This window comes from Mustela lutreola, chromosome 13 (assembly GCF_030435805.1).
Source record: "Mustela lutreola isolate mMusLut2 chromosome 13, mMusLut2.pri, whole genome shotgun sequence".
In the NCBI taxonomy this organism is placed as follows: Eukaryota; Metazoa; Chordata; class Mammalia; order Carnivora; family Mustelidae; genus Mustela; species Mustela lutreola.
The window spans coordinates 10,550,002-10,577,038 of NC_081302.1; the positions used below are offsets into that span (position 1 = coordinate 10,550,002).

The 27,037-nt window shown below is 46.0% G+C and overlaps 1 protein-coding gene across 6 annotated transcripts in view; it reads left to right on the forward strand.

The window, feature by feature from the left end:
* The window catches only part of GGACT (gamma-glutamylamine cyclotransferase), a 53,296-nt gene that overhangs the window by 9,962 nt on the left and 16,297 nt on the right, over positions 1-27,037 (forward strand). For 2 of the 6 annotated variants that reach the window (XR_009346823.1, XR_009346824.1), the window contains exon 4: positions 2,743-3,401. The exons of 3 other annotated variants lie outside the window; for them this stretch is intronic. The gene's annotated coding sequence lies outside the window, so the exon portion shown is untranslated. Of the gene's footprint in view, positions 1-2,742; positions 3,402-27,037 lie in introns of those variants that run through there. One more of the 6 variants, XM_059143718.1, reaches the window with a different exon arrangement.

The window sequence follows — 27,037 nt, forward strand, 5'->3', positions numbered from 1 at the left end:
ACTGTTGTGGTTTAAGAATGGACTCTTCCCATGTGTCTGATGAGTAGCGAAAGCTTGCGTTTGAATAGCTTGTTCTTTATTAAAGCATTTTGAGCTCAAGGAAGAAAACCATTTGAAATTTGTTTGTGAAATAAAGATTGTGGCCCTCTCTTTGGATGATTCGGGGACCACAATCACTGGTCACTATTGCCTCACAGTGTGGAATTGCCTCCAGGATCAGTTCCCGAAATGTCGCTGCTAATGTTGTTGTCCCTCCCTTCTCAGATGAGATCACACTGTAGAGTCTCAGGGTGCACAGGGTCGTGGTTGAGGGAACGGCCCTGTCGTGTCTGCCCCATTAGCTGCTATGGTTTGAGCTTCTAGTTGGTAGTTTTTAAAAAGAGTGGAAATTATTGTCATCTAGAATCTCTGTGTTCTACTTCTGAAAAGTTTCTGAAGGGTTAGGCCTATTGACAGACCTGCCTTTGTAACACAGCGGCGTCAGAAAGAAAAACTGAGCCTGACAAAGGAAGATGGAGGGCAAGTTGCTGATGGGCCTGACGTTGTTGTGGTACGAAGCCTAAGAGGCCAAGTGTTAGGAAAATTTGGTTCAAAAATGTAAAGAAATGGGATGGGTTTCCATGGCTACGTCATTTTTTGTTTAAAACTAGCAGTAATTGACCCTTACGTCAATTAGGATTGGAATAAATTAAAACTAGAGGAGGAATAGGAAGGTTGTTACCTCCATTGGACCTAAGTCTTTGTTTTGTTTTAAAAACTTATTATAGATGTTCTTTAAACTTTATTCCTGTTGATATTAATAAAGTCCTATAAGTGCGCATATATATTGGGGGTGGGCGAAGGGGCGGTAGACATGTACTGGGTGGGGCCTTAGGTTGGGGTTTTAGAATACCAGCCTAAGACACCTGCTGCCCCCTGGTGGCGGCATATTAAACAGTGCGGTTCCGGGGCGCGGCATTCTGAAGACTGGAGTCCTAGATGTCCCAGAGGATTGTTGGGGCGATCAGGAGAGGTTTTCTCTTTCCGACTTTGTTCATAATTACTATCTGTGTGATCTCAGGCGAATCATCTAGTTTGATTACAGCCTAGACTTCACTTCTTCCCTTTAAAATGCAATTTTGAAAGTTTTTTCCAGCTTTCACATCTTAAAATTCTGAGGGTAATACATATTATATCCCAAAAGATGTCAAGTTCCCCTTTTCCCCTTAGCACCTAAATCCTGACAAATCCCAGATAGTCACTTAAAGCAGACTCTAGAGTAACTCCTGAGGCTTGCTGTCGGTTCATCTCCGGACAGTAGCACAGTCCAGAATTAGCCAGTGCCATGATCCCGTGTTATGATGAAAGCTTACAAGTCATATCATTTAAAAAGCTATTTTTTATTGTGGTACAAAAATAGCAAAACTTACCATTTTTATGTTTACAGTTCAGTAAAGTATATTCACAGTGTTGTACACCACACCTCCCAAACTTTCATCCTGCAAAACTGAAGCTGTGCCTGTGAGACAACAGCTCCCCTCTCCTCCCCTAGCTCCTAGCAGCCACGGTCTCCTTCCCACCTCTGTGAATTGGATGATTCTAGGGACCTCACGTAAATGGAATCATCCGGTATTTTTCCCTTTGTGACTGGCTCATTTCATTTCGTGTAATGTCCCTAAGGCTTATCCATTTTGTAGCAAGTGATAGCATTTCTTTTTAAAGGCTGAGTACTGTATACAGAGACCACATTGTATTTACCCATTCATCTAAGGCTGGGCACTTGGGTGTCTCCCACTTCCTTCTGTTGTGGATAACGCTGCACTGAACAGGATGTTAGTCTGCAGGGTTGATGAACGCAGAGAAGGTTTGTACGATTATTTTCCATGCACACAGCGTTAACGTTCATTATAAAGAACATCATTCGACCATGCTAGAAAATATGGCTTTGTATGAGGATGTGTAAGTTAAAAAGGGACATTTATTGGACATACAAACCCTATGCCAGGCACTTGTTATCTGTGGTAAATTCTGTTGTTTGGTCCTTAGAGGAATTCTGTGATTTGCCCTTCTATCGGAAGGTTACTAATACTTATGAAAATCACTGTGTGGCAGAATTTTTATATGTTATTTCATGTAATCCTCATATGTTAACCCTTGAGGTGGGCACTATTATCCCCATTTTTTAGGTGATGTACCTGAGGTTCACAGAGATGAAACACTTGAACATGTCGCATAGCTGAAGGGTAGCAGGGTTTTACCTGACCATGAAGTGAACCACATCTATCGCAGAAGTATATGTGTTCCTCATGTACCGTGCTTTCTCCTGCTTCCACAAATAACACTATACATCAGTGATCTGAAGGGTGTCGGGACAATATCAAGAAATTACACTGCTATAATAACTTACAAATAGAAAAACTTCGGTAGTGCCTTTCCATTAAATAGCGGTCCTTGGGTCTTCCTTGCAGGGAAACAGCATTCATTTCAGATGAATTCGTCTGCAGTGTATCAAGGCTTCCCTCCTGGGTGATTTTACAAGCTAAGTCTCCCTAGGACTTCCAAAAGAGGGGTTCTCGTGTGCCAGTGCCCCCATGTCTGAGGTTATCTCGCACTGTATTATTTTTCGCTTTTCCTTTCTCCCTTTCCTTTGGCTTGGCAGAGAGCTAGGACTATTTTCACGGCTCTCTGCCCACATCTCTCTTGAACTCTGTGCTGGTTGGGGTTGGAGTTTTGATTTGCTCCTTGCATATTGTTCTTACACAGGAAAAGGGCTATGAGGTGTTGTCAGAGGTGGAAGTTTTCTTGGAGCATCAGCAAGCTCTTGGAAAGACCTACTGGAACATTTTCTCACATGTGGAATTTTTAGATTACTAGAGACGTCGTGATACAGCATCCAAGCAACGAATTAAGCTTCTCTAAGAGTTCCTGTGCCCTTAGAATGACTTAGGGTGAGAATTTAAAATCCTAGAGATAGGTGAGAGTCGAGAATGCTTCCGAGGATTCATTCAGGGTCTTCAGTAGTTCCTGAATACAGGGTGTTGGCCAGTAAGCAAAGAACGTGAGAGTGGCAGAAATTGTGGTCACTAGCAAATATCCAGTCTCTCCTTCCTGAGTTACCGATCTGCAGTTTTATTCAGAGTGATGGTGTGCCTCGAGTCATGGTAAAGGACAGGAAGCAGAAATCTGTGGGACTTCTGGGCAGTTTTGCGAAGGCAGGAACCTGAGTCCCCTGGAAATCGGTGCTTTTCCTCACCTGCCCTTCCTACTTCCTCCCCCTTTGCATGGAGACATTATGGCCAACGGACGCCAGCCGGCTTTTCTCGGAAGAGGCTCTTGAGAATGGAAGCCACATGCTACCAGCGACACAGAGGAGCCTGGTGGCCTGGTGTGCGCACACGACCTCCAGTTCCTTCTCCGCTCCTGTGAGTGCGCCTGCCCGATGCGGCTTTGCAGCCCCTCCCGGAAAGAGGCGAATCCCCCTCCAGCCCGTGAACGTGGCGGGAGTGGGTTGAGAAGGCTGTCCTTCAGTGGGCCTTGTTGAGGTGGGGTGTCAGAGCTGGAATGGCAGGAGAGGAGGGTTTACCTGGGGGGGAGATGCTTGTCCCTGAACTTGGAAATTAGTTACATGTGGAAAGATGGATCACATGATGAACTGTGCTAAAGATAATGGGAGTCAGGCTTACTGCTGTTGAAGGGAGTTGTCAGTACAGAAATTTCAAGAGCGAGGATGAACCCTGTGGTGTGAATTGGGTCGGGTGTGTGGGTGTGAACTCCTGGTTTTCAGTACACATTCATGTCAATCTGTGTGTGTTTATATGTCTGTGTATATAAATGTGTCTGTTTCTATCGATGGGTATACACGTGTCTGTTGCACTGAGGGAACCTGCTTGGGCAGCTGATGCGACACCAGCAGGAAGCACACCTCCCACCCAGATCTTGGCTTCTAAAGACCATTTTCCAGCACAGGCGGGAGCAGAGCTCCTTGGAGAAATGGCCGGTAACTCCTGGGAGCCGTGAAGGACGTGTAGGAGTTAGCCGGGCAGCACGCTGAGGAAGGAAGCAGCCGCTGAGGGGCAGGGGTGGCCTTAGAGTGAAGAAGGGACGGATGACACCTGCCGCGGAGCAGTGGGACGTGTCTGGCCTGCGTGTGCTGAAGAGAAAAACGGGGCTGGGTGGTGATTGGCCCGTGTGAGCCACACGCAGGGACTTCGACTTGACTCTCTTGACCTTGTTGTCTGTACCCACCTACCAGAGCTCCCCCATCTCAGCGACTGCGGACAACATGCGTCGTTCCCCGGTTTCTGCTGGTGGGGGTCTGGGAGCCACCGGGCCGCGGGGCTGCGGCTCAGGGTCTCCAGGAAGCGGCAGTAAGGGCCTTGGCCGGGGCTGTGCGCGTCTCCAGGCCGATGGGGAGGCTCTCCCTCACGAGCTAGCGGCAGGCCTGGGTCCTTTCCAGCCGTTGGCAGAGACCTCCGTTGCTCTCCGCATGGCTGTCTCCTTGGAGAGCCCACGGCATGGCCGCTGGCCTCCCTGCCGGCAAGGGGCTGGGGGAGAGAATGCACCAGAGAACCCCCCCCCCCAGGCGGAAGCCACAGTTCCCATAACTCAGCGTGGAAGGAACAGCCCATGGCTCCCGTGGCTTCCTCTGCGTTGTGTTTACTGGAAGCAAGTCAGCCACCTGAGCCTTTGCCCGGGGGGCAGGAGTCACACAAGGACATGATCCCGGAGGCACAGGATGGATGGGCCCGTCTGAGAGGGTGCCCCCCGGAGCCCAGGCCGGGATCGGGAGGGCACAGTTCTGCGCACAGCTGCGGGGAGCGTGGGTGCGGGCCAGCCTGGGGGGTGAGGTCATTTAGGAGCGGGGCCGGCCAAGGCAACTCCAACTCCGTGGGAAGGAAGGGAGGGACCTTGTTCCCAACACCCGGGAGCGGTGGGGGTGGGAGGAGGAGGGCCGGGCCCCCCGGGGGTGCAGGTGCCTCGCGGATCCGGGCGCTGCCGCCGCAGAGGCACTGCTTTCCCAGGACTGACTGTCCGTGTTGGCTCACGGACGACAGTGGCTCAAAACCAGCGTCTGCGGAGTTTTGCAGGAAAACGGGCTGCTGGGCTGTTACCTTGTTTGGAAAATACATGCTCAGGCTGTGCCCGTCCCTTCCCTTGGATGTCTGGCAGGTACCCGGCCGTGACCGCTCGTAGTGACGCGGCCGTGGAAGGTTGCTGGGTTCGCGGGCGGCCGGACCGCACCGGGCCGCTCGGCTCCAGCCAGGCCCTCGAGGGGTCGGCGCTGGGCTCTCCAGTCAGCGCCTGCGAAGGACCCTCCTCCCTCCTGACGTCTCCCCTTTGTTCGCCGGCTGACCTGACCTGGACACCGGTGACTTTACGGAATCATGTTTTCACGGAGATGCTGGGTTTTTCATTTCAGGCCTGTCATCAGCCAGCCAGGCTAAACAAGGTCACCTGTGACTCTGGGGAGGTGGACATTCCGGCCCCCAGGCCTGGGGAGGGGAGGCCACAGGCCATCCCTTGTGGAACACTGCAGAGAGAACAAGCATTTCAGGTTTGCTTCACTCCAGTCTTTCCCTTGCATCATTACGGTCGAAGTTAAAAACAAGCATGAAGACTGCCCTTTAACCCTGGGTGATTTCTGGGAATTTAGCTGTCTGGGGGAGTGGTTAAAACGTGCCGCTGGAAGGTGTGAACCGGGTCTCGGGCTTCCCTCCCGGAAGGAGGCCTGGCAGCCACCACCCCAAGGCTCACCCAGCTCAGAGCCTGTAGAGCCCTGTACTGTGTTATGCTGGTGACACCAGGTGTTGGAAGTAAAAAATGTAATTTATTCCACGTTTTTAACATGGTTATACTTGTTGCCCAATATTTGTACTTAAGGCTGACCTTGAATCATAAGCGATTATAAACACGATGCTCCTAGAACGTTTATATCCGGTGATCTTGTTTAGGGAACACTCTCGTACAGAAAATGATGGGGCACTGGAAAGGCCTGATGCATCCTAAGCACGGAAGGGACCACCTTCCAGTTTCCTAGGATCGTTTTTACATTATCTTTATTTCTATGTATTTTATTTTCCTTTTTGTGTCAGTTGGACAATTGAAGTGCTTTTGAAGATCCAGGTTATCACACATGCTAAACGTTTAATATTTGGAAAATTTGCTTTTCTGGTTAATTGAACTTTAAATATAGATGAAGGTTAAGCAAAAATCTTTTCTAGAAAATCTCATGAAGTGAATTAGTTTGCCTTCCCTCTTTTTAAAGTATACAGAGCATAATGAAGCCTCTTTCACTGCAAAATTAGTAATTCTAAAGTAGCGTCAGCGTGAAACTAAAGGACCTTGCTCACAATAGGAAAGATATGGAAACAACCTAAGTGTCTGTCAACAGATGAATGAAGTGTGTGTATGTATAATGTTCCATTATATATGGAGTTATACGTATATAACATAATGGAATTTTATATGATATTATTCATGTTAGGTGTACCATATTCATATGTATGTATATGTATATATGCGCATGTATATATGTATAATAATGTATAATATTACGTGTGTATATAAAATATATATTTTATTCAACCATAAAAAAGAAGGAAATCCTGCCATTTACAGCAATATGGATGGATCTGGGGCACGTTATGCTAAGTAGAGTTGGCCAGACACAGGAAAATAAACACTATATAATACCACTTATATGTGGAATCCAAAAAGGTTGAGTTCCTAGAAGCAGAGAATAGAAGGGTGATTGCCGGGGCCCGGGGGGCAGGGAAATGGGAGCTGCTGAGCGCAGGGCACAGAACCAGCTGAGAGGAACACGCTCCGGGGGACGCGGCGTCTCTGGGAGGTGAGGGCCGCGGTGTAGCTTGATGGTGGAGATGTCACGGCACGTACGGGTGTGCGATCATCACAGGCGCACCTGAAATATGCACAACTTTGATTTGTCAAGTATATACTTCAGTCAAGCTGGGGGGGGAAAACCCTGAAAGATCCTTCCCCAAAAGAGAGGCTCACTGAGAAATAAGTGGTTTCCCAGAAGATGAATCACTAGAGAGCTTTTTAAAATGTTGTATTTTATTATAAATACGGGTTTCTGTTCCCAACATCAGGCTTACTAATTAAACTCTCTGGAGAAGGAGCGCAGAAACAGATGTGCCGAGACTTCGCCTGTGTCTCAGGAGCTCCGCAGAGTCCGCCCCATCTCCCCTCCTCGGGCAGGCCTCCCCGAGGCTCCTGGCACCCCACCTTCCTACCTGCGGGCCCGGGTGTCCCCATTTCCGGCTGGAATGTCGCCCCTGCCACCCTCCTGTTTGCTCTCCAGGATGACCTGTGCCCTCGCTCCAGGGTCAGCTTCCGTCCAGATCACACACGAGCAGAATTCTCTCCCCACACATATTCTTTTTTTTTTTTAAGTTTATTTATTTATTTGACAGACAGAGATCCCAAGTAGGCAGAGAGGCAGGCAGAGAGAGAGGAATGGAAGCAGGCTCCCTGCTGAGCAGAGAGTCTGATGTGGGACTCGATCCCAGGACCCTGAGATCATGACCTGAGCCGAAGGCGGAGGCTTAACCCATTGGCCACCCAGGCGCCCCAACACATTATATCCTAATAGTATATTGTACGGGTGTCTTTTTAAAGATTTTTTTAAATATACAGTTTTTATTGGAGTGAAATTCACATACCATAAAATTCACTCTTTTGAAGTGACGAATTCAGTGACATTCAGCATGTTCATCGTGACGGACGACCCCTCCATCTAGTTCCAAAACATTTCCGTCATCCTGAAAGAAAACTCCACGTGTGCCTGGCAGTCGCTTCCCAGCCCTCGCTCCCCTCAGCCCCGGCAGCCACACATCTGTGGATTCACCGTCCTGGTATCTCCCATCACGGGACCAAACGCCGTGTGACCTGAGGTCTCCTTCCTTCCCGTGATGCGCTCTGGGCTCACCCACGCTGTGTGGCAGACCTCGCTGTGCTCGGACTGGGTCCCAGCACTTGTGTAACCGAGTTCCACGGGCTGGGGCTCGAGCAGCGAGGGTGTGGAGGCGGGAACCCGGGGCAGGGGGTTTCTCCTGGGGGCTCCCTCCTGGGGGCTGCCCTCCTAGTGCCCTCACGTGGCCGCTCCTCTGCTCCCTCGTCCCTGGCGTCTGTGGGTCCACTTTTCCTCTTCCTATCAGGTCATGGGTCAGACGGGGTGTATGGCTCACCCTGAAGACCTCCTGGTAACCTAGTGACCTCTTTAAAGACCCCGTCTCCAAATACAGCCACTTTCCGAGGTGCTGAGGGTCTGGGGTTTTAACCTATGAAACTGGCAAGGGCGGCACAACTCAGCCCATAACAATCAGTGTCTCTGTTTTACAACTTTGTTTTCACGCCATCGTCCACTGTGGAGCTCTCCGAGCACTGCCCCACCTTCCTGCTAGACTTCGAGCTTGTGGGCTTGGCTCGCATCTGTTCTCACGGCTTCCGCAAGCTCCGGGTGGATGCCGAGCATGGCGTCCAGACCCAGGATGGGCAGCCGAGTGACCACTTTGTGTCCTCCTCCTGCCCTAAGTACGCAAACTGTGTGTCTCCAGTGAACTAAGGGTCCTTGAATCTCGATGTCAGAGAAGGCAGTTCGAAACTAAGTATCTGCTTGGAAACTGTTCTGTTGTCATTTCTTTCTTTCCGATCAAAACAGAGAAAACAGTTGGCTAATTGAGAATTCCCAGAACCAGGCAAACGTCTGTGCTATGGGGAACAAGTTAAAATGTGTCACCTGTCCTTTGGGAATTTAGTAAGAGAGAAGAGAACCAGAATGTAGGGGCAGAATACGGCCCGTGTGCTAAGATACAAACAGAAGGCTTGGGGACAGAGGCAGGATCTGAGCTGAGATTTCAGGGACGGGTTGGATTTGGGCAGGAAGGTGTACATGTGGTGGTCCAGGTAGTAAAAAAAGATCAGGATTCGGGGGGAAGCGGGGGAGGGTTCAGGGAGCAGCAGCAGGACAAGCTGGCGGGGTTTGGGCTGCAGTGACAGGGCAGGAGTGCAAACAGCTGCACAGGACACTGGGGTGTCCCAAGTGCTGCCTAGAGCCCCTGAGTCCAGCTCAGGAAGCTCAGTGTGGCTTAGGGTGAAGATGGGGGTCGGGGCCCCTGGAAGGGGGAGTTCTGATGGGGCCCGTAGCTGTTTGGAGCGGGGTAAGGGCTTGAGCTCCAGAGTCAGCCTGACTCTGCTGCTTCCGGGGCGTGACTTCGGGCAGGTGAGCACTGCCTCGCTGGTCCCTCTGTCCCCACTCCCTCACGGGCAAATTGGAATGAAGGAGACACCCCGCAGGTTTCCATAGGAATTAAATCAGCTAAGCTATGTCAAGTGCTTGGAAGTACACCTGGTTCTGCGTGTGGTAGACGTGCGGGCTGTGATTAGTCACACCGGGTCTGGAGAGGCAGGTGAGCCTGCGAGGAAATACTGCTTTTCTTGCAAAACTAAAGTGTATGTATGAGATGGAAATCAGGATGTCAGCCTCCCCCAAACTTAACTGAGTAGACTGCTAGAGCATTGTCAAGTGTATGCAACCGGAGGACCACGCGGGGCGGGCAGGGCTGGTCATTTAATGGAAAAATAAAATGTCACGGTGTTTCCATGTGCATCCGGTAATTTGAGCATTATGGCAGAGCCGGTGAGGTAGGCAAGATGGGCATTTCCTCTCTGTGAGGCTAAGTGAGGTCCCCCAAGGGCCCCGAATCAAGTCCTTTTGAATCTGAGTATGTCACACAGCTTGGGACAAGACCCCAGGCTACTGCCTCTGTTTCCAGTACCTTCTCGGAGCAGGGAGACTCTGGAGAGTGATCTTTTGAGCAGAAGTAGTATTTTTCATTTGTCTATTTCCTAGAAACTAACTCTGCTATGGTTTGAATGTTTGCCTGCCCCCCAAATTCATATGCGGAGATCCTAACCTCCTTTGGGAGGTGATTGGGTCGCGAGCGTGGAGCCTCCGGAATGAGATTGGCGCCGTTCCAAAGAGACCCCGGAGAACTCCCTCGGCCCTCTTGCCTGTGAGGCCACAATGAGAAGATGCCATCCTTGAGCCAGAATGCGGGCCTCGGGCCTCCCCCCGGCACTGAATCTGCCAGTGCCTCGATCTTGGACTTCTTAGGCTCTAGAACTTCAAGAAATAAGTGTGTGTTGTTTGTAAATTACCCTGTTATAACAGCCCAGACTGAGTCTCGTCTGTTGGATACCTCCATGCACGAGGCTCCATGCCGGTCATTTTACCGGTGTTATCTTGGGGGGGCCGGGGGTGTAGGGGTGAGGGGGATGCCCACCCTACCTCCGTGAAGTGCTACTGTGCGATTGGACAGAGAAGGAAACTGAGGCTCAGAGGTCCGATCATTTCCAGTGTCACTGCCCAGGCTTGTCGGATCCTGAAGCCGTTCCCACAGCCGGCGGTGCTGCCCATCTTGGGGGCCCGGGCAAATGTGAAAATCACCCCCCCCAGTAAGCAGCACGGCTGAGTTCCAAGAAAGGAAGTGTTTACTGCAGATTTGTTTTTATTCTGAAGATAGCAAAAGGAGATCACTTGGAGAATGTTTGGCCTTTGAGAATAACATTTCAAAATAGGCGTTTTGTCTTAGGAGAGCCCTCACTGGCAAGACAGGCCCTAAAATGGGTGAGAAGTGGGAGTAACGAAGCAAAAGGTAGGTCTTACCTCTCAGTAACAATCAGGAATGAGCAACTCTCTGGGACAGTGTGTGACTAATACAAAGTTTTGCTGATATGAGAAAATGAGAACCGAAAGGAAATATAAAACAGAGTTCAGGGAAGTTTAGATGGTTAATGGTGAGCTCAAAGAGGTTTAGGTCATTCATGGGGAGTTAATAAGAAATGTAACTTGAAATACTGAAACAGAGTTTAAAATGTTCCAGGAATATTAATGTATAATGAGACAAGTGAGTGCAGCCGAGAGCTTACCAGTGGGTGCAGAGTCAGGGAGGAGGGAGGTGTTCCTTAGGACTGGGCAGATGAGAGTGTGTGACTGTGGCGGGGGGAGGGGCATGTGTTTCATCAAATGACCCCCATAGTCATAGCCCTGGAGGAGACGGGCTGAGGCAGGCTGCAGTCTGGGCTGTGAGACACATTCTGGATAGCAAAGAGTTTCCCCACATCTACGTCAGTCTTGTTAGCTCACATGTCCTAGTGCTTTAGGAAACAAATGCACTGTATTATAGGACACCGTGTCCCAGGAAAACACACACACACACACACACACACACACACACAACTTAGACAAGAGTCTAGGAAAACAAAGATTATGTGAAGAAATGAAAATGTCTATAGTAAAAAACCCCAGGCAAGTCAAAGGCATTGAACAAGGTCAAGTGATTATGGCAGAGATGTGGGTCCTTAACTGGGGCGGGAGGGGCATTGTCATTAGGTGAAACAGTGGAAAATGGCATTTGTCACACAGGTGTTGTGTGTGTGAGGCCACACCCGGTGCTCCATCTGAAGGGCCTGGCTGAGGAAGGGGTTTTTCTTTTCTTTCTTTCTTTTTTTTGTTTAAAGATTGTATTTATTTATTTATTTGACAGAGAGATCACAAGTAGGCGGGGGGGGGGGGGGGAAGCAGGCTCTCTGCTGGGCAGAGAGCCCGATGGTGGGGGGCTGGATCCTAGGACCCTGAGATCATGACCTGTTATGTTAAGCAGAGGCTTAACCCACAGAGCCACCCAGGTGCCCCAGGAAGGGGCTTTTCACCCAGCCAGGAAATGAGTACTCCTGCTGGAGGCCCTGGAACTTGCCCCAGGGACAATCCTGCCTTGTTTCTGGATGTAGACTTGAGTTAAGGTGCCCTGGGTAAAAGCTAAGAAAAAAGAATATGAAGAGACTTCCCAGCCATCTTTACTGAAATTGGAACAGAGAGGAATGGACAAGTCAGTTCGGTAAAGATAAGGCCTAACATTTATGGAGTCTTAACCTGTTACAGAAAAGCAAGTACAGGGACACCTGGGTGGCTTAGTCCGGATCAGCATCCAACTCTTCGTTTTGGCTCAGGTTGTGATCTCGGGGTCGTGGGATGGAGCCCCGCGTCAGGCTCTGTACTCAGTGCAGAGGCTGCCTAAGACTCTCCCTCTCCCTTCCTCTGCCCTTAACCTGTGTGCCTGCTCGCGCGCATGCTCACTCGCTCTCTCTCTCTCTCTCAAATAAATAAATAAATCTTTAAAAAAGAAGAAGAAGAAGAAAGGCAAGTACCGGGCACCTGGCGGGCTCAATCAGGAGAGCATGCGGATTTGATCTCAGGGCTGGGAGTTTGAGCCCCACGTGGGGTATAGAGATTACATAAACATAAAAAAAAAAAAATCTTAAAGAAAAGAAAGCATAAGCAGGTGGATAAACGACTTTGTACAAATATTGATGCTTGGCAAGTCTTTAAAAAAAATAAACCGGCTTTATTGATTTGTAGGAGATGAAATTCACCTATTTAATATTTGAAGTTCAATAATTTTTTTAAAGTTCATTGAATTTTTCAGATGCTCACCACCATAACCAGACACAGAACAATTTCATCAATTCGTAAGGCTTCCTCATGCCCCTTTGCAGTCCATTTTCTCTAACCTACTCCCAGCCCAAGCAGCCACTCCTCTTTTCTGTCCCTATGATTTGTTTTTTTCCAAAATGTCAGTAGACATTCATCCGATAGTGCGAGGTCTTTTGCGTCTGGTCTCTTTCACTTAGCCTGTGCAATTGACATCTATCCATATTATTATACTTATATTCCTCCATTATTTTATGCATTCTCAAGCTCATGGACACTTGGGATGTTTCCAGCTATCGCCTGCTATGAACAGAACTGCCCTAGACATTCATGGACAGGTCTTCATGTACGTGTGTGAGATTATTTATTTGGGGGGCATATTCCCAAGGGTGAGATTGCTGGGTTGTATGGTAAATACATGTTTAATTTTTAAAGATTGTTTCCCACAGTTGCCGTACTCTTTCCTGAAAGCAACATATAAAGGTTTCAGTTGCCTACATCTTTGTTCATACTTTGTATTGGGAGTCTTTTCAATTTTACCCGCTCTGGGATGGTACCTCCGTGTAGTTTTTATTTGCCTTTCCCTAATGACAAATGACAGTAGACGTCTTTTCATAGGCTTGTGAGATTCACGTATCATTAGTAAAGTGTTTTTAATTAATCTATTTTTAATTGGATTGTTTTCTTCTTAAGTTTTAAGAGCTCTTTGCAGGGGTACCTGGGTGGCTCCATTGGTTAAGCGTCTGACTTCCGCTCAGGTCATGATCCTGGAGTCCTCATGTTGGGCTCCCTGCTCAGTGGGGAGCCTGCTTCTCCCTCTGCCCTCCCTGTGCTCGAGCTGTCTACTCTGGATGTGAGTAATTTATCAGATATATACAGGCATACACTTTTACTGCCCGTCAGTTAATTGCACTTTGCAGATACTGCATTTTTTTGCTACAAATCAGAGGTCTGTGGTACCCTGTGCCAAGCAAGTCTGTTGGCACCATTTTTCCAGTAGTACATGTTCCCTTTAGGTCTCTGTCTCACATTCTGGTAATTTTTGCAATATTTCCAGCTTTCCCATTAATATTAAACAGCTGAACCTTGAACAATGCAGGGGTTATGTCTGCCAAACCCACTGCACAGTCCGATGCAGCCCAAAATCTGCATTTGACTTTGACTCCTCTCAATTTTTTTTTTTAAAGATTTTATTTATTTATTTGACAGAGATTGAGAGAGAGAGAGACAGAGATCACAAGCAGGCAGAGAGGCAGGCAGAGGCAGAGAGAGAAGCAGGCTCCCCGCCGAGCAAGGAGCCTGATGCGGGGCTCGATCCCAGGACCCTGATCATGACCTGAGCTGAAGGCAGCGGCTTAACCCACTGAGCCACCCAGGCGCCCCGACTCCTCTCAAATTTAACTACTGATAGCTTACTGTTGACCAGAAGGCTTCTGATAGCATTAACAGGTGATTAACACGTGTTTTGTATGCGATAAGTATGACATGCTGTATTCTTGCAACAAAGTAAGCTATAGAGGAGAAAATGTTATTAAGAAAATCATAAGGAAGAGAAAAAGCATTTACAGGACTGTATTTATCTAAAAGAATTTACATATAAATGGACCCGTGCAATTCGAACCTCTGTTGTTCAAGGGTGAACTGTATTTGTTATCTGTGATGAGTGATTAAAGCTCAGGTAGCTAGCATTTTTTAGTAATGAAGTATTTTTAAATTAACATGTGTACAGTTTTTTTTATTCATAATGCTATTGCACACTTAATAGACTACAGTATAAACCTAACTTTTACATGCACTGGGAAACCAAAAATTTCATCTGACTGGCTTTGTCGCGGTGTTTGCTTCATCACGGTGCTCTGGAGTTGAACCCACCATATCTCCAAGGTCTACCAGTGCGTGTTCTGGAGATAGTTTCCCCAGTCGGAGTTTGCTTTTCCATTTAATCTTCAGAGACTTTTGAGAGCAGAAGTTTTTGATTTTGATGAAGTCCGACTTATCCATGTTCTTTGTTTATTATCTGTATGTTTTGTGGCCTACTTAAAGCTTTTCTTCTAGAATTTTAGTCCTTACAGTTGTATACACTTTGAGTTAATTTAAGTATATGGAATGAGTTAAAAGTTTTACTTCATTTTTGTGTGAGTGTGTGCATACAGGTGTCCTATTACCCAACTGTTTGTTTTAAGACTGTTCATTCTTGAATGACCTTAGTACATTTATCAAGCTCGCTATTCTGTTCCACTAATATTTATTAAGCAGTTATTTTTATTGAGAAGTAAATATTACATATGATGTAAAAATCACCATATCAAAGTGCATGATTCAGTGGTTTTTAGCATAGTCACAAGGTTGCGCAACCATCACTCCTGTTGATTCCACAACATTTCCATTACTCCAAAAAGAATATTCCATTGATTTTTTTCCAGCTTTGTTGAGATCTCATTGTTGTAGAAGCTTAAAATACAGTGCATTGATCTGATACATTTCTCTATTGCAATATGATTTCCACCATAGTGTCAGCTAATATCTCTCTCATGTCACACATTTATCATTTCTTTTTTTTTTTTTTAAGTTTTATTTAAGTAATCACTACACTGATCATGGGGTTTGAACTCAGAACCCTGAGATCGAGAGTTGCATGCTCTACCAACTGAGCCAGCCAGGCACCCCATCATTTTTCTTTTTTCTTTTTTTTTTTTTTTTTTTTTTTTGTGGTGACATTTAAGATCTATTTTCTTAACTGTCTAGTATATAATATAGTATTGTATACTGTATTCACAGTGCTCTGCATTAGAGTCCCAGAACGTGTTCCTCTTCTTTTTTTTTTTTTTTTTAAGATTTTATTTATTTGACAGAGAGAAAGAAATCACAAGTAGACAGAGAGGCAGGCAGAGAAAGGAGGAAGAAGGCTCCCCGTGGAGCAGAGAGCCCAACATGGGGCTCGATCCCAGGACCCTGGGATCATGCCCCGAGCCGAAGGCAGAGGCTTTAACCCACTGAGCCACCCAGGTGCCCCACGTGTTCCTCTTCTAACTAGGAGTATGTACCCTTTGAGCAACATCTCCCCATTTCCCCGAGCCCCAGCACCTGGCAATTTCCATGCTACTTACTCTGTCTCTGCAAGTCCGGCTTTCTTACTGTCTTACCTGTTATCCTAACAGGTGGGAGGTGATATCACATTGTAGTTTTGATTTGCATTTCCCTAATGTTGAGCCCCTTTTCATGCACCTGTTGGCCATATGTATCTCTTTGGAAAAATATCTATTCAGTTCCTCTGCTTATGTTTTAATTAGATTGTTTTTGTTTTTTTCATTATTGAGTTGTAGAACTTTTTTCAAATATATTTTGAATATTAACCCTCTATCAGATATATGGTTTACAAATATTTTGTTCCATTCAATAGGTTGCCTTTTCATTCTGTTGATTGTTTCTTTTGCTGTACAGAAGCTCTTTAGTTTAAAGTAGCCTCACCAATTTTTGTTTTTGTTCCTTGTGCTCTTAGTGTCACATCTAAAAGCTTGCTGTCAAGATCAACGTCAAGGAGCTTTCCCCTGTGTTTTCTTGCAGGAATTTAAGTTTCAGGTCTTATTTTAAATCTCTAATCCATTTCAAGTTCATTTTTATGTGTGGTAAAGATGAGGATTCAATTTTATTTTTCTGCATCTGGCTGTTCAGTTTTCCTGACACCATTCATTGAAGAGACTCTCCTTTTCCCATCATGTATTCTTGGCTCCACGTCCAATGTTTGTTGACTGCATATGCCAGGGTATATTTCTGGGCTCTCAATTCTGTTCCATTGTCCATGTGTCTGTTTTTATGCCACAGTCATACTGTTTTAATTACTATAGCTTTCTAGTATAGTTTTAAATCAGGAAGCATGATGCCTCCAGCTTCTTTCTCAGTTCGTCTTCCTCAGGATGGCTTTGTCTATTTAGGGACTTTTGTGGTTCCATACAAGTTTTAGGATTGTCTTTTATATTTCTGTGGAAAATGCCATTGGGATTTTGATAAGGGTTGCAATGAATCTATACAGAGCTTTGGGTAGTATGGACATTTCAACAATATTAATGCTTCTGATCCATGAACATGGGATATCTTCCCATTTATTCATGTCTTCCATTTTTGTCATCAAGGTATTATGGTTTTCAGTGTACTGATCTTTTACCTACTTGATTAAATTTATTCCTAGGTATTTTATTATTTTTGGTGCTTTTGTGACTGGGATTGTTTTCTTAATTTCTTTTTCAGGTATTTTGTCATTGTATAGAATACAATCAATTTCTGTTTGTTGATTTTGTAGCCTACAGCTTAGCTAAACTTCTTGATTAGTGTTAACAGTTTTAGAAGATTCTGTAGGAGTCTACATAATTTGCAAACAAAGATTATCAGATAATATAATCTGCAAACAAAGACAGTTTTACTTCTTCCTCTTCAATATGGTTGCCTGCCTTTTATTTCTTCATTTTCCTGATAGCTCTGTTCAGGACTTCTAGTAGTATTTTGAATAAGACTAATGCGAGCGGACATCCTTGTTTTGTTCCTGATCTTAGAGGAAAAGCTTTTGGTTTTTTACTGTTGAGTATGATGTCAGCTGTGGGTTTGTCATATATGACCTTTATTATGTTGAGGTATGTTCCTCTGTACCCAGTTTTTGGAGCGTTTTTAACATGTAAGGATACTTTGTCAAATGCTTTTTATGCCTCTACTGAGATGATCTTATGGTTTTATCTTTCATTTTATTAATGTGGTATATCATTTGATGATTTTTTTTATATGAAGCACTGTTTTCATTTTTCTCTCATAAATCCTGAACATTCTTATTATTTGTATTAATAATGTTTTTTATTTCCTTATCTTTTTAAAAATTTAATGTTATTTTTATTGTTCATTCATTGATTATGCACCATACCTAGTGCTCCATGCAATACATGCCCTCCTTAATACCCACCATCAGGCTTACGCAACCCCCCCAACCTCCTCCCCTCCAAAACCCTCAATTTGTTTCTTAGAGTCCACAGTCTCTCATGGTTCATATCCCTCTCTGATTTCCCCCGATTCACTTTTCCTCTCCTTCTCCTAATGTCCTCCATATTATTCCTTATGCTCCACAAGTAGGTGAAACCATATGATAATTGACTTTCTTTTAACTCAGCATAGTCTCCTCTAGTCCTGTCCATGTTGATATAAAAGTTGGGTATTCGTCCTTTCTGATAGAGGCATAATATCCCATTGTATATATGAACCATATCCTCTTTATCCATTCTTCTGTTGAAGGGCATCTTGACTCTTTCCACAGTTTGCTGTTTGTGGCCATTGCTGTTTGTGGCCATTGCTGCTATGAACATTGGGGTACAGATGGCCCTTCTTTTCACTGCACCTGTATCTTTGGGGTAAATACCCAGTAGTGCAATTGCTCAATTTTTTTTTTTTTTAATAATGAAAGTTGTTTTTTTTTTTTTCCCCAAAGATTCTACCTATCTATTTGACACAGAGAGAGAAATCACAAGTAGGCAGAAAGGGAGGCAGAGAGAGGGGGAAGCAGGCCCCCTGCTGAGCAGAGAGCCTGATGCAGGGCTCGATCCCAGCACCCTGCAATCATGACCTGAGCCAAAGGCAGAGGCCTAACCCACTGAGCCACCCAGGCGCCCCAGCTCTGTTTTTTAATTTAAGGAATCTCCACACTGTTTTCCAAAGTGGCTGCACCGACTTACATTCCCACCAGCAGTGTAAGAGGGTTCCCCTTTCTCCACATCCTCTCCAACACTTGTTTCTTGTCTTATTAATTTTGGCCATTCTAACTGATGTAAGATAGTATCTCAATGTGGTTTTGATTTGAATTTCCCTGATGGCTAATGATGGTGAACATTTTCTCATGTGTCTGTTAGCCATTTGTATGTCTTCTTTGGAGAAATGTCTGTTCATGTCTTCTGCCCATTTTTTGACGTGATTATCTGTTTTTTGGGTGTTGAGTTTAAAAATAACATTAAATTTGAGTTCTTTATAGATCTTGGATATCAGCCCCTTGTCTATAGTGTCATTTGCAAATATTTTCTCCCATTCTGTGGGTTGCCTCTTTGTTTTGTTGACTGTTTCCTTTGCTGTGCAGAAAATTTTGATTTTGATGAAGTCCCAAAAGTTCATTTTCACTCTTGTTTCCTTTGCCTTTGGAGACATGTCTTGAAAGAGATTGCTATGGCTAATGTCGAAGAGGTTACTGCTTATGTTCTCCTCTATGATTTTGATAGATTCTTGCCTCACGTTGAGGTCTTTTATCCATTTCGAGTTTATCTTTGTGTATAGTGTAAGAGAATGGTCACGTTTCATTCTTCTATATGTAGCTGTCCAATTTTCCCAGCACCACTTATTGAAGAGATTGTCCTTTTTTCACAAAACAGGTCTTTTTTTTTCCTCTTTTGCCAAAGATTATTTGACCATAGGGGTGCCTGGGTGGCTCAGTTGGTTAAGTGACTGCCTTCACCTCAGGTCATGATCCTGGAGTCCCGGGATTGAGTCCTACATCGGGCTCCCTGCTTGGCAGGGAGTCTGCTCTCCCTCTGACCTCTCCACTCTCACACTCTTTCTCTCTCAAATAATAAAATTAAAAAAAAAAAAAAAGATTATTTGACCATAGAGTTGCGGATCCATATCTGGACTCTCTACTCTGTTCCACTGGTCTATGTGTCTGCTGTTGTGCCAGTACCATGCTGTCTTGGTGATCACAGCTTTGTAGCGAAGCTTGAAATCAGGCATCATGATGCCCCCAGCTTTTTCTTTTTCAACATTTCCATAGCAATCAGGGTCTTTTCTGGTTCCATACAAATTTTAAGATTGTTTGTTCCAGCACTTTGAAAAATGCCGGTGGATTTTTGATCAGGTTGGCATTGAAAGTATAGATTGCTCTGGGCAGTATAGACATTTTAACAATGTTTGTTGTTTAGATCCATGAGCATGGAATGCTTTTCCATCTTTTTCTGTGTCTTCTTCAATTTCTTCCATGAGTGTTCTGTAGTTCTTCTAGTACCAATCCTTTACCTCTTTAGTTAGGTTTATTCCAAGGTATCTTATGGTTCTTGGTGCTATAGTAAATGGAATCAATTCTCTAATTTCCCTTTCTCTATTTTCATTGTTACTGTATAAGAAAGCAACTGGTTTCTGTACACTGATTTTGTATCCTGCCACATTACTGAGTTCCTATATGAGTTCTAGTAGTTTGGGGGGTGGAGTATTTTGGGTTTTCCATATAAAGTATCATGCCGTCTGCGGAGAGAGAGAGTTTGACTTCTTCTTTGCTAATTCGAATACATTTTATTTCTTTTTGTTGTCTCATTTCTGTTGCTAGGACTTCTAGTACTATGTTGAACAACAGTGGCGAGAGTGGACATCCTTGTCACATTCTTGATCTCGAAAGGAAGGCTTTTAGCTTTTCCCCATTGGGGATGGTGTTTGCTGTGAGTTTTTCATAGATAGATTTTTATGTTCCCTCTATCCCTGTACTTTGAAGAGTTTTAATCAGGAACGGATGCTGTATCTTGTCAAATGCTTTTTCTGCATCAATTGAGAGGACCACGTGGTTCTTCTCTCTTCTCTAATTGATTTGTTCTATGATATTGATTTGTGATTGTTGAGTCACCCTTGCATCCCAGGGATAATTCCCACCTGGTCATGATGGATAATCTTTTTAATGTACTGTTGGATCTTATTAGCTAAGATCTTGTTGAGAATCTTGGCATTCATATTCATCAGGGATATTGGTCTGAAATTCTTTTTGATGGGGTTTTTGCCTGGTTTGGGGGTCAGGGTAATGGAAGGTTGATAGAAAGAGTCTGGAAGTTTACCTTCTGTTTCTGTTTTTTGAAACAGCTTCAGGAGAATAGGTATTATTTCTTCTTTGCATGTTTGGTAGAATTCCCCAGGGAATCCATCAGGTCCTTTGCTCTTGTCACTCTTGGCTTCTTTCTTCTTTTCCAGAACACCCTCCCCCCTTAATATTTCTTGTAGTGCAGCTTGGTGGTCACATACTCTTTTAAACCTTGCCAGTCTTGGAAGCTTTTTATCTTTTCATCTATTTTGAATGTCAGCCTTGCTGGATAAAGTATTCTTGGCTACATGTTCTTCTCTATGTGCCTTGAATATGTCTTACCAGCTCTTTCTGGCTTGCCAGGTTTCTGTGGACAGATCTGATGTTATTCTGATGGTCCTTCCTCTATACGTAAGGAATCTCTTCCCCCTAGCTGCCCTTAAGACCTCTTGTCTAAAATTATGATTCGAGAATTTCACAATTAAGTACCTGGATGTCCTGTGGAAAGGGTGGTTGGTTATGGACATTGGGGAGGGTATGTGATATAGTGAGTGCTGTGCAGTGTGTAAGCCTGATGATTCACAAACCTGTACCCCTGGGGCAAATAATACATTATATGTTAATAAAAATAATTTAAAAAAAATAAATGTCTAGATGTCTTTCTAGACTCATTGATCTTGAGGGTTGTCCTTTCTGCCTCTAGGACATGAATACTTGTTCTGTTTCCCAGATGAGGGAATTTTTTTTTTTATTTAGTTTTATTTTTTTCAGTGATCCAAAATTCATTGCCTATGCACCACACCCAATGCTCCATGCAATACGTGCCCTCCTTAATACCGACCACCAGACTCACCCAACCCCCACCTCCCTCCCCTCCAAAACCCTCAGTTTGTTTCTCAGAGTCCACAGTCTCTAATGGTTTGTCTCACCCTCCAATTTCCTCCAACTCACTTCTCCTCTCCATCTCCCAATGTCCTCTATATTATTTCTTACACTCCACAAGTAAGTGAAACCATATGGTACTTGACTCTCTCTGCTTGACTTATTTCATTCGGCATAATCTCCCCCAGTTCCGTCCATGTTGATACAGAAGTTGGATATTCATCCTTACTGATGGAGGCATGATACTTCATTGTATATATGGACCACATCTTCTTTATCCATTTGTCTGTTGAAGGGCATCTTGGTTCTCTCCAGTTTGGCAACTGTGGCCATTGCTGCTATGAACATTGGGGTACATATGGCCCTTCTTTTCACTACATCTGTATCTTTGGGGTAAATACCCAGTAGTGCAATTGCAGGGTCCAGATTAGGGAAATTTTTACCCAGAATTTGCTCAACTATATTTTCTAGTCTTCTCTCTTTCTCCATCCCCTCAGGGATCCCAATAATTTTGACATTGGAACATTTCATGGCATCATTTATTTCCCTAATTCTGTTTTCATGGCTTCTAAGCTGTTTGTTCCAGGCCTCCTCCTGATCCTTCTTCTCTATCAGTTTGTCTTCTAGATCACTCATTCGACCTTCTGCCTTGGTTACCCTAGCTGTTCAGAATATTTAGATTAGATTGGATCTCATTGATGGCATTTTTTAGTACTGCCAGATCAGTCCTCACTTCTACCCTTAGAGTTTCTATGTTGCCACTAATGGTCTTCTCCAGCCTAGCCATTGCCTGGATAATTGTTACCCTGAATTACCTTTCCGACATACTGTTTATGTCCATATCCAATAGTTCTGTGGCAAAGGATACAGTCTCCAAATTTTTCCTCTGTTGGATGTTCCTCCTCCTAATCATTTTGGTGAGAGGTGGTTGAGGGGATGTATAGCTGGCTATATCAACCATGATCTAGGCAAGGTGTACCCTGGAAAGTTTCAGAGCAATCAGAAGTCACCACCAAGAAGAAAGAAAAAAGAGAAAAAAAGAAAACCCAGCCAAAATGAGCCCAAAAGTAAGATTTATAAGATACATAAACAAAAATGAACAATCAAAAAGACCGACAAAAGTAAAAGACAAGAAAAAAAAGAAAAAAATACCCAGCCAAAATGAACCCCAAGAATAAGATTTCCATAGTACAAAAACAAAAACAAATACACAGAAACACCAACGGGAAAATGAGATGGAAAGCTGGTTATAAACCCTTGATGTAAGTGAGGAAGGCTATTTCATTTCTTCCTGGGTGAATCTTGTTGTCTTTGTTAAAGAACTCAACTTTCCAGAGATACAGGGAAATTAAACCTGGTTTATATATAGGGGTAGTATTGAATAGGGAAAAAGGGTTACCTTGAAGCTTATATTTATATATATATATAAAAGAAAAGAAAAACACATGTATATATATGAAAAAAGTTCAAGTTTAAGAGTTATTGTGGAATATGTTATATTAAACCTCTAGTTGTAATGGTAAGTAGGTTAAAAAAAATTAAAAGAACAAGAACGGTGAGAAGGAATTTAAAAAAAAAAAATTGTATCTATGAAGTATACAGGCTTGGGGCAATTCCAGGAGCTTAATATATTGTTTTCCCCCTGATGTTGGGGTTTTACAGTTTTATGGGGCCCCTGTAGTGGTTGTCCTCTTGTTCTTTTGGCTTGTCTTCAGGGGGAGGGGCCTGCCACATTGTTTTTCAGTCAGTCCTGCTTGGGCTGAGTCATCCTGGCCCCTAAGAAGGGGCTGGGCTCTGTGGAAGCAGGTTTTTCAGCCTTTTGTCCTCTGGAGGTTTTTGTTCTTTGGTGGCTTTTTGCAGCTTTTTGGAGTTTTAGTGGAAAGCAAACAGTCTGCCTCCGCCTCAGAGAGAAGCCTCAGACTGTTCCTCTCCCTCTGCCCCTTCCCCAACTCATGCTCTCAAATTAATAAAAGCTTTTTTAAAAATGTGATGTACATTTTCTTAAAAAGATTTACTTTTATAGAGAGAGGGCAAGTGTGGGCTTGCGGGGGCAGCAGAGGGAGAAAGAGAATCTCCAGGAGACTCCCTGCTGACTACGGAGCCTGACACAGGGCTCGATCTTATGACCCCGAGGTCATGACCTGAGCTGAAATCAAGAGACTTAACTGAGGGGTGCCTGGGTGGCTCAGTGGGTTAAGCCTCTGCTTTCGGCTCGGGTCATGATCTCAGGGTCCTGGGATTGAGCCCCACGTCAGGCTCTCTGCTCAGTGGGGAGCCTGCTTCCCTCTCTCTCTGCCTGCCTCTCTGCCTGCTTGTGATCTCTCTCTCTCTCTCTCTCTCAAAAAAAAAAAAAAAAAAAAAAAAGCTTAACTGAGCCCCCCAGGCACCTCTGTCATGCACATTTTGTGAAAGTGCAACGTACCAGGAAAGCGCGATGATCACGTCGTGTGGTGGGTTTTCTGGTAGGAACACCCCGTGTCAGCAGCATCTAGAGCAGGTGTCCTCGTGTCTGTCCTCAGTGGCGGCTGCTGTGCTGACATCCGGCAGCAGAGGAGTCAGGCTGTCATTCCCGCCCGCATGAGCACCATTGTACAGGACACGCGCCGCTCCCTGAGGCCTGTCGCTCAGCGCCGCTCGTGATGTCACCGGTCACCGTCCCTTCGTTCCGGCTGCTGGAGTTCTGCGTGGTGTAGCTCCCTTTATCAGCCCGTTCTCCTGGTGATGGACGTCTGGATACTATCGACCTCTGGGCTGTCGCAGACGGTGCTGATCAGAATGTGCCTGTCGCTTTTCAGTGCACTTGTGTTGACGTTTCTGTGGCGCATCTGCCTGGAGCGGAGTGGGCGGGTCGCGGGGGAGGCCCAGGCCCAGCTTCCACACATACGGTCCCGGAAGGCTGCGGGGGATCATGTTTTAAGACCGAAATCTTACCGTGTCTCCCCCAGGCTTCAGGCCTGTAGTCCCCCCAGCACGGCTGGGAGCTGGGGCTCGTATAACCTGCGCCCAGGCTGCCTCCTTGGCCTCTGCCCCGTGGTCCCGGCCTCACACTCGTGCTCTGGCCCCCGGCCTGCCCAGGCCACCCCCCACCCCGTTCAGACCGCCTGTTCGTCGCGCAGCCGTCCCCTGACTTGTGCCCACCTCTTGCCTGTTTCTCCCCCGAGACTCGGCTGTTCAGAGAGCCACGTGGCGCCCCGCTGCCCCAGGCCTGTCTCACTGGCCTCCCCAGTGCGTCTCATCACGGTCTTTTTCTGCTGGGGAAGGTGCGGCTCGCCTGGGCTGCGTCAGTCTTGCTCCCTCTGGCAGAGAAGGACCAGCGCTCCCAAGAACGGTCTTTATCCCAAGATGGGAACAGCGGGAGAGAGAAATTCCTGAACTCAAAAATAGCTGAAGGCACCGTTCTCACAGCACAGTGCCAACCGGGCCTGAATTCTTTTTTTTTTTTTTTTTTTTAATTTATTTATTTGTCAGGGAGAGAGGGAGAGAGAGCGAGCACATGGCAGGCAGAGGCAGAGGGAGAAGCAGGCTCCCTGCCAAGCAAGGAGCCTGATGTGGGACTCGATCCCAGGATGCTGGGATCATGACCTGAGCCGAAGGCAGCTGCCTAACCAACTGAGCCACCCAGGCGTCCCGCGGGCCTGAATTCTGAAGGATCAGCTCCTTCGGGCCACTGTGGCCCAGTGGGGCCCGCCCGCCCCCGCGGCCTCCGTGCCATGGTCACGCTGGACAGCAGGGCCCAGGGGTCCTGGCTGTGGGGGTGCGTTCAAGACACGGGAGAGCTGCACAGCCGCCGCAGCGAGGCCTCCCGTTAACCCTTCGTTTGTGACTTGTGACGCCTGGCCTTCGCAAGTGGGGGGATTGCTTGTTTCCTTTTTGGGGAGACTCCTGAGAGACCAGAGGACATCTGCTACTTCAGCCCCGGGGGGAGATAGTTCTGCTGCTGCCGACCACAGGCGGTCCCGGGATAGGGGAGGGCGGAGAGGAGGCGGACCTCATCTTCTTCTCTTGGTTATTCATATATACATGTTTCTTGGGTGTTTCTATATATATGAAAGATACGAAGTCATTTTGGGCAAGGAAAATGCCCAAGTTCCTACAGACCGAAAACTAAAATTCCTGGGCTGTTTGATTGGGAAAATGTCTGCGTAAGCGCGGTGGTAGCTTCCCTGAGTCCTTCTGCCTCTCACGATTGAAGGAACATTTATAAACCTAAAAAAAAGTCCAGTAATGGAAAAACAAAGCCATTGTTCTGTTGTTTCTAAAATGTCTGAAGAACCATTTAAATGGAACAGAGCAGTTTTCTGTTCTCTGATAACCACGAAGCAGCGACGAGGGAGATTTTAGATTCTCACTGGATTTTGCTCTTCCCTGAATAGACTCTGTGTTAGCTTTTAAGTGCTTTTGAAAAGCCAAGTATAGACCAAATTGTGCTTTTTAGTAATATTTGGGGTCCCGGGATCCACCCCTGAGCACCGGAGAGGCCAAGGTATCACGAATCCAGAGGAAGAGCCGTGTGTTTGGCCTCAAAGCTGCTGGCTTCTGTCCGCTGAGCCTAGCGGGAATGTGGCTTTTAAAGGAGGATTTAAAAAAAAAAAAAACTTTTTTTTTTTTTTAAAGAAACATGTATATATGAATAACCACAACCATTTCTGGTGGAGGTTTTGTATATGAAAGGGTTGGATTCATTTAGTTCAGGGCATTCAGTTCCCTTGAAGCCCCAGTCGTCCCAACACAACATGTTTTTCTAGTAGTTTTCGACCCAAAGAATGCTGGCTGCCGTCAGCGAACAGCGAGCAGCTGCATGTTTAGGACTCACAGGAACGTGAGGAAATGGACCCACTTCACGTCAAGTATTTGGCAGCACGATCAGTAACACAGCCTCCATTCCTTCCCACTTCCTTCCTGGAGTTCAGAGTTTTAGCTGCGCCCTCCATGGTTTTGAGTTGACCCGAGGGTAATAAGGGCACTGGAAGGATTTGAAGGCTTGGGGGACAGGTAATTAATTAATCAAAAACCCCATTAGGCTTCATTTTCATTGCTTTTTTTTTTTAAAGCTTATTTCTTCTTTAAAACTTTAAAAATGGGAGATCCACGCGTCCCGTGCGGACATGGGGTCGTTCCGCTCACTAACAGGCAGGTCGCTCCCCTCTGGTTTGCCTTCCTTCCCCTTGCCTATCGGACCGCCTCCAGGTAACCAACAGCTTTGGAGAGAATTTAAACGGGTTTTAACAATATTCTTTACAAAAGGTTAGTTGGGAAGGTGAATCTGTTACCCAAAGATTTGAGGCCTGAATTCCGGAGGGCGCTGGAAACGGAGCTTGGATCATCGCAGACTCCCGCAGGCTGGCAGTGCCCACCAGCAGGGGGCGCCCTAGGGTGGTTGCACAGTCCTGGCTCAAAGTAGACACAGCAGTGAGGTGGGGGTCAGGGGTCAGGGGTTGGGGGGCACGTGTGCTGGTGATTCCTGAGGAACACTCGGGGTTCCTTTGGTAGCATAGGTGGTGTCCTGGAGCTTCGTAGCTGTGTCTGGCAGTCATCTAAGAGGCTTTCGGCTCATTCTGTCCCGCATCACTGAAGAGGCCTGTGACTGGCTGTCCCGCGGGTCTTGGGTCCCAGGGCTGTAGGTGCAGGCTGCCCGCGTCCCCCACTACCAACCCTGCGGTCTTGCCCCATCTGGCTGGACTGTCTGGCTCTGACAGCCGGCAGGGCTTGGCTTTGACCGCAGCTCCCTGTCCAGTGCTCCTCTGGGAGGCTTGCTCGTCCAGAGCTGTGAAATGCTGCCTTAAATACAGGGAGTGTGTGCTCAGGCCTAGCCAGGACCCCTCACCTGCATCCGAAAAATTTTATTCACTTTTGGGTAGGCCTGACTT